Raw genomic sequence first — 11,094 nt, 5'->3', positions numbered from 1 at the left:
TGATTTGTGACGTCATACATGCAAGCAACTTTCCTACATATTGCATGGATAAAAAATCAATGAAATGTCATTTTCTCAGAAACTGAAAATGGCGTTTACTGTCAGTGCCTTCTGTATATTATAAGACAAATCATTCCACACCCGTTCCTAACAAGAAAGCAAAAATAAGTCTTCACGAACCAATAGAAAATTGAAAATTATTTATTTTAACATAACATAACATGGGGCAGCTGCTTGTTTATGACGTCACAAATCCAAAAATTGAATTCTAATAACTTTCTTAATAGTTAACGGATTTTCCTTACTTTTTTTCTTTGCTATTTTTACAACAGACTTTTCTTCACGGTGAACTTCCCCTTTAAATTCTTTATTTCATATCATGGAAACAAATAATACAAAGTAATATAAATCATATATAGATAAAATGATTTACATTTAATAGAAAAGCAGTATAAAATAGAATATCTGGAAAATGAAGGGGTCCACTAAAAGCAATGTTATGGATCCTCTGGAATATACACTTAAATAAAGTGCCACTAATTTAGCACTTACAGTGACTGCACTTCTGGGGAGTGTTTCATCAACATTTTCATCCGACAAGTTGTCAGATCTGACATCTTTCTCTGACGTTGATTGGCTGAGAGGTACTGTTACTATGGTAACTGTCGGATAAAATGGGACTTGTCGGATAAAACGTCCGACAAGTCCTTTCATGAAACGCCCCCCCCCCTCCAGAGTGCTGATTTTAGTAATTCAAATTTGAAATGAAAAAAAAAACTTTTCTCCTAAGTGCAGTCACTATACAAGCTCTGTAAGAGTCAGCACTTCATTCTTTTGGATGTATAATAATAATTTGGTACACTCTAAAAACTGTGGTGTTAAAACTGACATCAATTGGTGTTAATAAAGGACCACACCCTGCAGGTGTTAAATTAAACCATAGAGAATGAACATAACACCAAAGAGTGTCAAAGTAACACCTATAGGTGTCAAACTAACACTGTCAATTCAACATCGGTGTAAAATAACCAGTGTGGTCATCTATGTACACCGGTTAACACCACAGTTTTTAGCTCATCCGGCCCGAAGGGCAAGATGAGCTTATGGCGTGGCGCCCGTCGTCCGTCGTCTGTCGTCCGTCCAAAATTTCAAAATGCTACTTCTTCGCCATTTCAAGTCCGATTTCAATTCTGTTTGCTTTATATGATAGCACTAGGTGGGGGATTCAAAACCTCTACACAGAATTTTTAAATTCATTATATATGCGCATTTTTCAAAATTCACAAAAAATGCTTCTTCTTTTTTATTTGTTGACCGATTTTGAATTTTTTGCTTCCATCTGGTAGAGCTTCACGAGGTTCACCAACTTCTACACAGAATTTTGAAATTTTGATCAGAACAATTTTATGCTAATGTATGCATACTTTTAAAAATTCAATGAAATGCTTCTTCTTTATTTGTGACCGATTTTGATTTTTTTTTCCATCTGGTAGAACTTCATGAGGTTCACCAAATTTGTACACAGAATTTCGAAACTTTGACGAGAACAATTTTTATGCAAATTTATGCGAAATCAATTTATTCATATTTTTATTTTTTTTTACATAAAATGCTTTTTCTTCTTTAATTGTTGACCGATTTTGATTTTCTTTCTTCCATCTGGTAGAACTTTATGAGGTTCACCAAACTTTGTCAGAGTTTTGAAATTTTCAGGAGAAAATTGTTTATGCTAATTTATGTGAAATTTATTCATAAATCACAGAAAATGATTCTTCTTCTTTATTTGTTGACAGATTTTGATTTTTTTTTCCATATGGTAGAGCTGCATGAGGCTCACCAAACGTGTACATAAAATTTTGAAATTTTGTCTGGAAAATTATTTATGCTAATTTATGCAAAATTTATTCATAAATCACCCCAAAAATGTTTTTTCTTCTTCATTTGTTGATCAATTTCAATTTTGTTTGCTTTATATGATAGCTTGAGGTGGTGATACAAAGTTTTAACACAGAATTTTGAAATTCATTAAATATGCTAATTTATTCATATATTTTCAAAACTCACAAAAATTACTTATTCATTTCTTGATTGATTTTTATTATTTTTGTTCAATCTGAGAGCTACATGAGGTTTACCAAGTTTCTACACAGAGTTAAGAGATTTTGACTAGAAAGTTATTTGTACTTAATTTATATGAAATTTATTCATAGATCACAAAAAATGTTTCTATGTCATTTCTTCATCAATTTCAATTCTATATCCTCAATTTATGTCACCAATATGATTCACTACAGTGTCAACTGGGCTGAAATTAAAATTGTGCTAAATTTCGTTGCGAGATGCCGGATGAGCTCCACATCATTGATGTGGTAGTTACAGTTTATACTTGATAACTTTCTTTTTTTTTTTAGTTGAACAACGTGGCCCGTATTCTGAAGTCAGGTTTACTCTGCATGTGCTTAAATTATGGAAAGCCAAAAGTTTCATATTTTTCTTAGGACGTATGTGTCTTATGTTTACTGTGCTCTTTCCTCATTCATCGATGGTGAAGACAATCGTATATTTATACTTCCCAGACAATTATGAATGATTTGACAGCCAAATGAGCTGAAATATGATATCTCTACTGTTAGTGACTTATGTAAAAAAAAAATGCTATCCATACTCAAAGCACAACTTTAAAACCGACTTCAGAATACGGGCCTATACCGGTATATATGAAACTAAGTGCTGCAGTTCATAAATGTTATTTCGCTTGGAAAACGATTAGATTTTTCCGAAGGGAAATGAAACGTAATCCCAAGAGAACCCAAGCTTCTAGATCACTTTAGATATTACAAATTTTCAAACAAATTTTGATGTCATGATTTCATAGGGCTGCTGGCACAGAATATCAGTTTGGAGAGTTAGAGGTACTTTAGTAGTAGCCGTGAATAAAATCATGCTGGCCAGTATCCAGGGGAGGGGGCGGAGGACTTATTTATAACGGTGTAAAGAAACGCCAACAAATTACAATCAGGAAAGGGCGCTTCTTGAAATGAGGGGGAAAGTATTTTTTTCTCATAATGTATATAATTTATCATGTTCCATTTTTCCAATACTGGCCATTACTTTTGTGCGATCTAGAATTTCTTGATTACATGGATTAGGAAGCTTACGTTAGAAAGTTTATCCTGTTAAACGGGTAGATAGAATGAAGAGGGTACTATTTGACAAATGAAACTATGAGTATTTTTATGTGAACGACGATATTATTGACTGCCCCATGAAAAACGAAAGCATATCAATGTGCTGAATTGGTTTTATCTGCAAGTCTTACCAATATGCATTTGCAGGGATACATTTTTGCTGTAGCTCTGAGTCGACTTATCAGTTCATTTGATACCAACAATTTTGCTTTTCCCTTTTTTTCCAAGTGACAAATTTCAAATTTTCCATCTGCAGGCCTGTCTGGGAAATATCAATACCACATTTTCCACAACCTTTGTTAATTTTTTTACGGAGAAGAAGGGTCGGTTGCACTATTGTTCTGTCGTCGATCTGGGGCCCCCTCCCAGCTTACCTTACAATTTAGTCATGTTTTGGAGGGGTAGTTCATTTTGCTAGGCGCGAAAATGCCCTTGACCCTAGCAATCGTCTGCTTTGCGCCCTTCCTGTTTGACCGGTGCTAGAAAATTAAAATTATATCAGTCCAGGGTATAGTGAAGGAAACCAGTATGAGGTCTAGAAGGCCGGTACATTAGTATTCTAACAAAAGGTTTCTTTTACCCAGCTGGCGACATTCCGGACATCAGGGAGGCCGTTGACCATTGCTGACCGGGTCACTCATCACTTACTTCCTCTGACAAACGTCTTTCATCACCACTCTGTCCGGCCAATCTTAAGCATGTTAAGACAGTGATCGGACCAATGGTCATCCCAAAACAATACTTTCTTGTGGTATCAACCTAAACAAACAACAAGAACAAAAACCCTAGATACCGTTGCAGTCCATTTGTGAAGCCATTATTATGTTTTTCTGTACCTCTTAAGAAAATATGAAATAGAAATCTGAACTTCGCGCTTAAGAGGGAAAGGTCCACGAAAAGATCAACATAAAGAATGACCAAAGGGGTCCTTGGGTTAGTTTGTCTTCACAAAGTGCTTCCACATGTCTAAACAAAATTGAGGCATGCAAATTTGGAATTTTCTTTCTTTTCCCTTTTCCGGGCCCTTTTCAATCCAAAGTATGAGCCTATAAAGTCCAGTACACTTCCCTCATTATTGTAAGAAAAGGTGAATAGGCTTAACAATAGTTGAAATTGTACATCATAACAGAATCCGGGGAGGGGGGGGGGCAGCTTCTCCCTTTCGCCCTTCATTTGCAGCGTCAAAAAAGGAAATATGGGAAAAGAATATAAAATAAGGGGGGGGGGACAAAACCATTAATAGTGGGAGATCTTCCGCAAACAATTCATTAAAGGTCAAGTCCACTTCAGAAAAATATTGATTTGAATCAATAGAGATAAATCAGACAAGCACAATGCTGAAAATTTCATCAAAATTGGAAATAAGAAAGTTATGATATTTCGAAGTTTTGCTTATTTTTAACAAAATAGTTATATGAACGAGCCAGTTACATCCAAATGGGAGAGTGGATGATGTCACTCACTCACTATTTCTTTTGTTTTTTATTGTTTGAATTACACAATATTTAAATTTTTACGAATTTGACGATTAGGACCTCCTTGCCCGAAGCACAAAATGTTAAAATAATGGAATTCTACGTGTTCAGGGAGGAATGAAACTTCATTTCACATGACAATGACGAGAATTTGTTTTTTTTTGTTCACATAAAAGAAATAGTGAGTGAGAGATGTCATCAGTTCTGCATACCGACCGAGATGTGCATAACTGTCTTGTGAAATGAAAAGGAACTTTAAAATGTTAGAACTTTCTAATTCACTAAGCAAAATGCTGAAAATTAATCAAAATCGGATAACAAATAATAAAGTTATTAAAGTTTTAAAATTTAGCAATATATTGTGAAAACGGTCATTATAAATATTCATTAGGTGGGCTGATGATGTCACATCTACACGTTTCGTTTTCTTATGTTATTGCATAAAATCATATTATTTCATACTTGTGTGAATAATATGTCTCCCTTATATTGAAATAAGTTGCAGCAATAAATATCTAATGCACTAAATCAGTTGTCAATCCAATTTTTCTAGTTCTTGGAGGAAAAAAATTGAATAAACCTAATTTCATATAGTAAAATACAAAAGAACAAGTGGAGATATGACATCATCAGCCCACCTACTGAATATTCATGATGACTGTCACAAAATATTGCTGAAATTTAAAATTCAATAACTTTTTTATTTGTTATCGGATTTTGATGAAATTTTCGGTATTTTGCTTTAAAAATTCAATGAAGATGTAAGTATACATGAAGGAATGTATTTGAATTGTTTCTGATTGTTAAGATGGCTAGACTGTGGTCCCAACCTTTTATTACAATACCGAGCTAATGGTCGGAAATCAATCTATTTTAAAACCTACGCTTCCCTTACAATGACTGTTAAGAAAGGATGAAGATTTCATACAAAAACAAGAATTTCCTGTCTTCTTTACTTTCAACAGGAGCTTTCCGTTGTAAATATTTTTATTGGAATGCATAACCTCATCGACAAAGATAATAGAAATGTAAATGAATAGAAATATTTGTGTCTCCCTGTCCCATATCAAGAAAAAAAAACAAAGGTCCTTTCTTCATTTGTTATTTTTCTTTTTTATTATCTCTGATGTAAAATGAAATAACGATGTAAGTTTAGGTCAGTGAAATGTACGTGATCATGATTAAGATAACGAGTAATTATAGGTGATGTAAATAATAAATTGCTGCATTCATTCAACCAGGATCCTTCCATACTTCACCGAACAACAATTCATTATTCCATGATCTGCGTCAGTGGTGGATCCAGGGGAGGACACAGCCGGCCCATGCCCCCAACAAAAATCCAACAAGCATAACACATGCAAATTTCATCAAAATCAGATTAAAAAATAAGAAAGTTATGGCAATTTTTAAGTTTCGCTTAATTTCACAAAACAGTCAGATGCATGAAGAAACTGATGACGTTACCCACTCACCATTTCTTTAGTATTTTATTATATGAAATATTCTAATTTTCTCCTCATTGTCAATTGAAACAAAGATAAACTCATCCCTGAACATGCGGAATTAGAATCGTTTCATTACTATATGCTCCAGTCAAGTTCGCCTTTATTGTCAAATAAGTAAAAAATGAAATATTGTATAATTCAAGAAATAATGAGTGAGAGACATCATCGACTGTCTTATTTGCTTGTTATTGAGATTTGCATATAACTGTTTTGTGAAAAATAAGCGAAACTTTAAAATGTCATAACTTTTTAAGTTTACATCCGATTTTGATGAAATGTTCAGCATTATGCTAGTTTTATTCCTCTCTATTGATTCAAATCCACATTTTCCTGGGGTAGACTTGACCTTTAAAATCATTCTTATCCTGCTGCAAAAGTTTGCCAAAAATAATTAAGACGTGAAATGAGAAGAATATGAAAAAACAAAAAAATATGAATTTTAATGCATTAATTGATACATTTTACATGTTTGAAAAATGTAACCACGAAAAATGGAAGAAATCTTATTTAGCCCAGTATTCGATAAAAGTAAGCTTTATAATTCGAATTTAGGCTACGGTTTCACCTAATATCGCCATAAAAGTTTATTGTTATTCAAGTATGCAGATTGTATCAAATGAAGCTTGAACTGTGGAAACCCCGGGAAGGAAATGGTACATTTTGGAAACATCAAATGAAATATTGAAATCATTAATAATCACTTGTTATTCGAAGATCCTGCTTTCCCCTGGTATAATTTCATCTTATCCTTTATTATGTAGAGTTTGAAAAGTGAATTGTTAGGAATTTCCTGGTTTGATAGCACACTTCAATAGTGTTCTACATCTTAAGCCCATTTGTTTCGTGTTGGATGACAGATGATATGTATAATTAATCGTTATTAATTGCCTCCATTCGTTACGTAACATAAACTCATCATGATCATTTGATCATTATACTGGTGTCTTCATTTCAAAGGGAAAGTTTCCATCGAAAATTACACAAGAGACTTAGCAACGACGATTTTTTTTTCTTTGGGGGGGGGGTGGTTGGGGCTGAACCACTCCTCCCCTAAAAAAAAACGTCCAAACGCCCAAAATGACCACAAAGAAAGAATAAGAAACACACGCGATATATATAGGCCATGTAATTTACAGGGCAGCGATCCTGGGTTATGTTCTCTTGTACCGATCTGCGTCCTGAGTATTCCATTCAGGAATTTAAAGATGCTTTAGATTTACAGTAAAGTTTACGAATGAATTGCTCCAAATGCTCGAGTTCACTTCGAGAATATTCTTCTCATTCACATTTCCTTGGATTTTTAAGTTGGTTGGTACCAGGGTTGGAAATCTCCTCCAAAAAGGTAGGGGGACAAGGTGCTGGAAAATTTGACAAGCAAAAAAAAAGGGTTTTCTACCCAAAGGTAAGGTCATCTCGTCCAAATCCTAAAAGACCAAAAATAGTAGGGGGACATTTGATAGCGTGTCCCCTACTATTTTGAGTAGGGGGGACGCATCCCCCTAGGATTTCTGCCCATGGTTGGTACCACAATTGACATTAATAGCCCCATTATACATTTTAAAATAAGAAAATCTCGCTCTTAAATGTTGGATTTTTTTGCACGTTTACTTGGCCCACTTCTGTATAAACTGCCCTACATTTGCAACTTGCAGATACAGTAGGAACGATTTAATCATTATCTCGGTGAACGTTATGTAAGAGTTCCATCTCCCTTGTATTACCGATAAATAGTTTCACTGTGGTCATTAAAAACTTTAAAGGTCAGTTCCACCCAAGAAAATTCTTGATTTGAATCGATAGAGAAAAATAAAACAGGCATAACGCTGAAAATCCCACCAAAATCCGATGTAAAATAAGAAAGTTAAGACATTTTAAAGTTTCGCTTGTTTTTCACAAAACAGACATGTATATATGCACAATTTAGTTGCATACAAATGAGAGAATCTATGACGTCCCTCACTCACTGTTTTTTATTTTTTGAATAATACAATATTCCAATTTTTACAGATTTTCTTCATGGACCAACTCGACTTAATCGTAAAATGTTAAACAATTGTAATCATGGTAATTCAACATGTTTAGAGAAAGATGAAACTTTGTTTCAAGGGACAATGAGGACAAAATTATAATATTTCATCTTTCATATAATAAAATGCAAAATAAATAGTGGGAAATGTCATCAGTTCCCAAATCTTCATACCGAACGGGATGTGCATAATTTTGTGTAATTAAGTGAAACTCTTAAATGTCACAACTTTCTTATTTTACATCCGATTTTGAAGACATTTTCAGTTTTATGCTTGATGGATCATTCCCCGGATCTTTCTCTTTTTATTCATGGACTTGCCCTTTAAGCAAGATTGCCAACAGATAATGATATTGACAAGGTAGTGAAAGTAAATCAGTGATAATTGTGTCCATTATTATTGCCGATAAAGGGATAAAGGATAATTTGTTGATAAAAGCCATTTAAAAACAATAGATAATAATGTTCTTGACGAGGTAGCGAAAGTACAGCGGTGATAATGATGGAAGTTCAGGAAAGCATGGTGATCGATAACAAGTGAATGGAGGGGGAGGGGGCTCTCAGGATATGTTTAAAAAATGTATACCTTAGTTGTTCAAGAATTTGCTTAATCACCTTTCCTTGTTAATTTCCCGATAATTAGTCGCAAGCTGTGAACAGAGGGAGACGGCAACAAAACACGGTCAACGTCAAAGTTATATGCTTCATTATAAAGGTCAATATCAGGACTTCACATTTTTTATAGTGTATTCAAAGAAGGATTTACTCTTGTGTATTGAGTGACAATATCCAGCTGTCTTTTGAAAATCATCCATATTAGTTTTTCTGAGGGTCGACATGCAAGTTGGTAATCAGTGACGCTGTGAGCCAAATGTATTGAGATGGTAGCAAATAGCGTGTGGGGGCAACGGCTGTAATAGGCGCGAGCGAGCGAAAAAAAGTTTATCATATGAAAATCTATTATTAAAAGTAGATTTTGACGTAACATTCAGAAAATGCTAATCACACTTTCATTCTTTTTCGTCGTGGATTTTTTTTTTTTTTTTTTTTTGGGGGGGGGGGGGGTCGAGAATCCCAAGCCCCAAATACATATGCTATTAGGAAGAATTTAAATGAAATTGTTATGCTCCTTCACCTGTATTCGAAAAGGTGGACCTGAAAACAAATTTTCGCGGAAGAAGATTTTCACAAGCATTTCACAAGATACTCTGAAACATTAAACATACCGTTTGAAGAGATTGCGCATAAAATGTACATGTTTTGAAAATGCTCTTCTACAGATAAAGGAAAAATACATGTCTTCATGGAGACATTACAATATACATGTAAGGTAATTGAGCTGACCCTTCGCGCCCATATCTGACAAAGTTTATCTTCATGTTCCTTCCTAAATGTACAAAACAAGGAACTTTCATAGGGTGAGGGCATGTGAGTCATTGTGTAAGAGAATTCACAACGACTTTCCGTATTCGGATTGGCAGAAATGGGACAAGTTTGTCCGTATTAGGTAGGGGGAAGCTAGGGCGACCCTCTCCCACGGACATAATTCAAAATGGAATAAAGTAGAAAGAAAGCTATCCAAAAGTGATGCCTGGGTCAGGAGTAACTCTTTACGACCCCAATTATTCAATTTAGGAAAGAAAGAAAATACCCAAATGACGTCATTTTCAGGAGTTCTTGCCCCCCCCCCTCCCCTCCATCAAATACCCTGTCACCGCCCCTTGAAAGCGGTGAATTATTCCTGCCGTGTTTGATTCACTCTGAATCGTTTATTGCTTTATCCATAAACTAGAACAAATAGTATTTCCCTAACCCTTTTTTTTTTGGGGGGGGGAGGGGTCTAGGCCTATTGTCTAAAGAGTTCTGTGAATAGAATTATGACCAAGAGTGAGTAAGAAACTCGACTACAATCGGTATACACAGACACATCACATGTATTCGAAACTGCCCCTTGACCATTATTCATATTTTCTCTTATAAAAGTAACAATGTGTAAATTTTACCATGGGCCCTATTATCCATGATGTTACCACCCAAGTGTGATCCATAAGAAACATTTCCCATATCAAGGAAATTTATATCGAGACCCCGATCGAGATGAATAAAAGGGATACAATTCCTGACGTGAATGAATATAAAACTCCAGATTGATATCCCATTTTCTTGTGAATTTTCTCATTTTGTGACACCCCAAAACGAGCCACGCGCGTATTTTTTGAAATACACATCAAATATTGCCGAGTGCTGCAAACAAGAATGGAGATGGTGGGAGAGGTGGCGAACGAACCTTGCTCTAGACCCCTATTTTTTTTTACATCTTTAAATTAGGCTCCGTCTATTAATTCTGTTTGTCATTTATGTAAGTGCTCCGTCTGGTCAATCCCAGATCCACCCCTGCAGTTTGCCGGGGGGGGGGGGGGGGGTCGCATCATTTCAAGAAAGACAATCATCAAGCTAACTCCACATGACGAGGTTTCACTAAGAAAGTTTGCTTCAGGCAAGCTCTACATTTCTCTTCTATTGCATTTAGCCCAGGAGATCATAAAATTTAAGTCGCATGTGTTTCTGATGAAAATAGGACCAAAGCAGCCGGGTCAGAGGGCAAATTATTTTCGTGGTTTCCGGTTAGACGTATATAATTGGGTTGTGAATTTGATGAATCGCAGACAGACAGGTAGCAATATGTTTAATAGTTAATAGTACAGTTCCTTTTAATCTCCCTCTTTCATGACAAATTGACGAGCATGCTTCAGGCGTCTTGTTGCCATAGCAACCTTTGGTGGATACCGACCGCATCACCCACTCAATGTGTCGATAAATAGCCCGTAGATGTTGTCAAAGGATGTAGTCAATGGAATGTTTCTATATCCGCGATATTTATGTCTTCCATATCTACC

The sequence above is a fragment of the Lytechinus variegatus genome, chromosome 1, assembly GCF_018143015.1.
Source record: "Lytechinus variegatus isolate NC3 chromosome 1, Lvar_3.0, whole genome shotgun sequence".
Taxonomy (NCBI): Eukaryota; Metazoa; Echinodermata; class Echinoidea; order Temnopleuroida; family Toxopneustidae; genus Lytechinus; species Lytechinus variegatus.
This window is presented reverse-complemented; position numbering follows the sequence as displayed.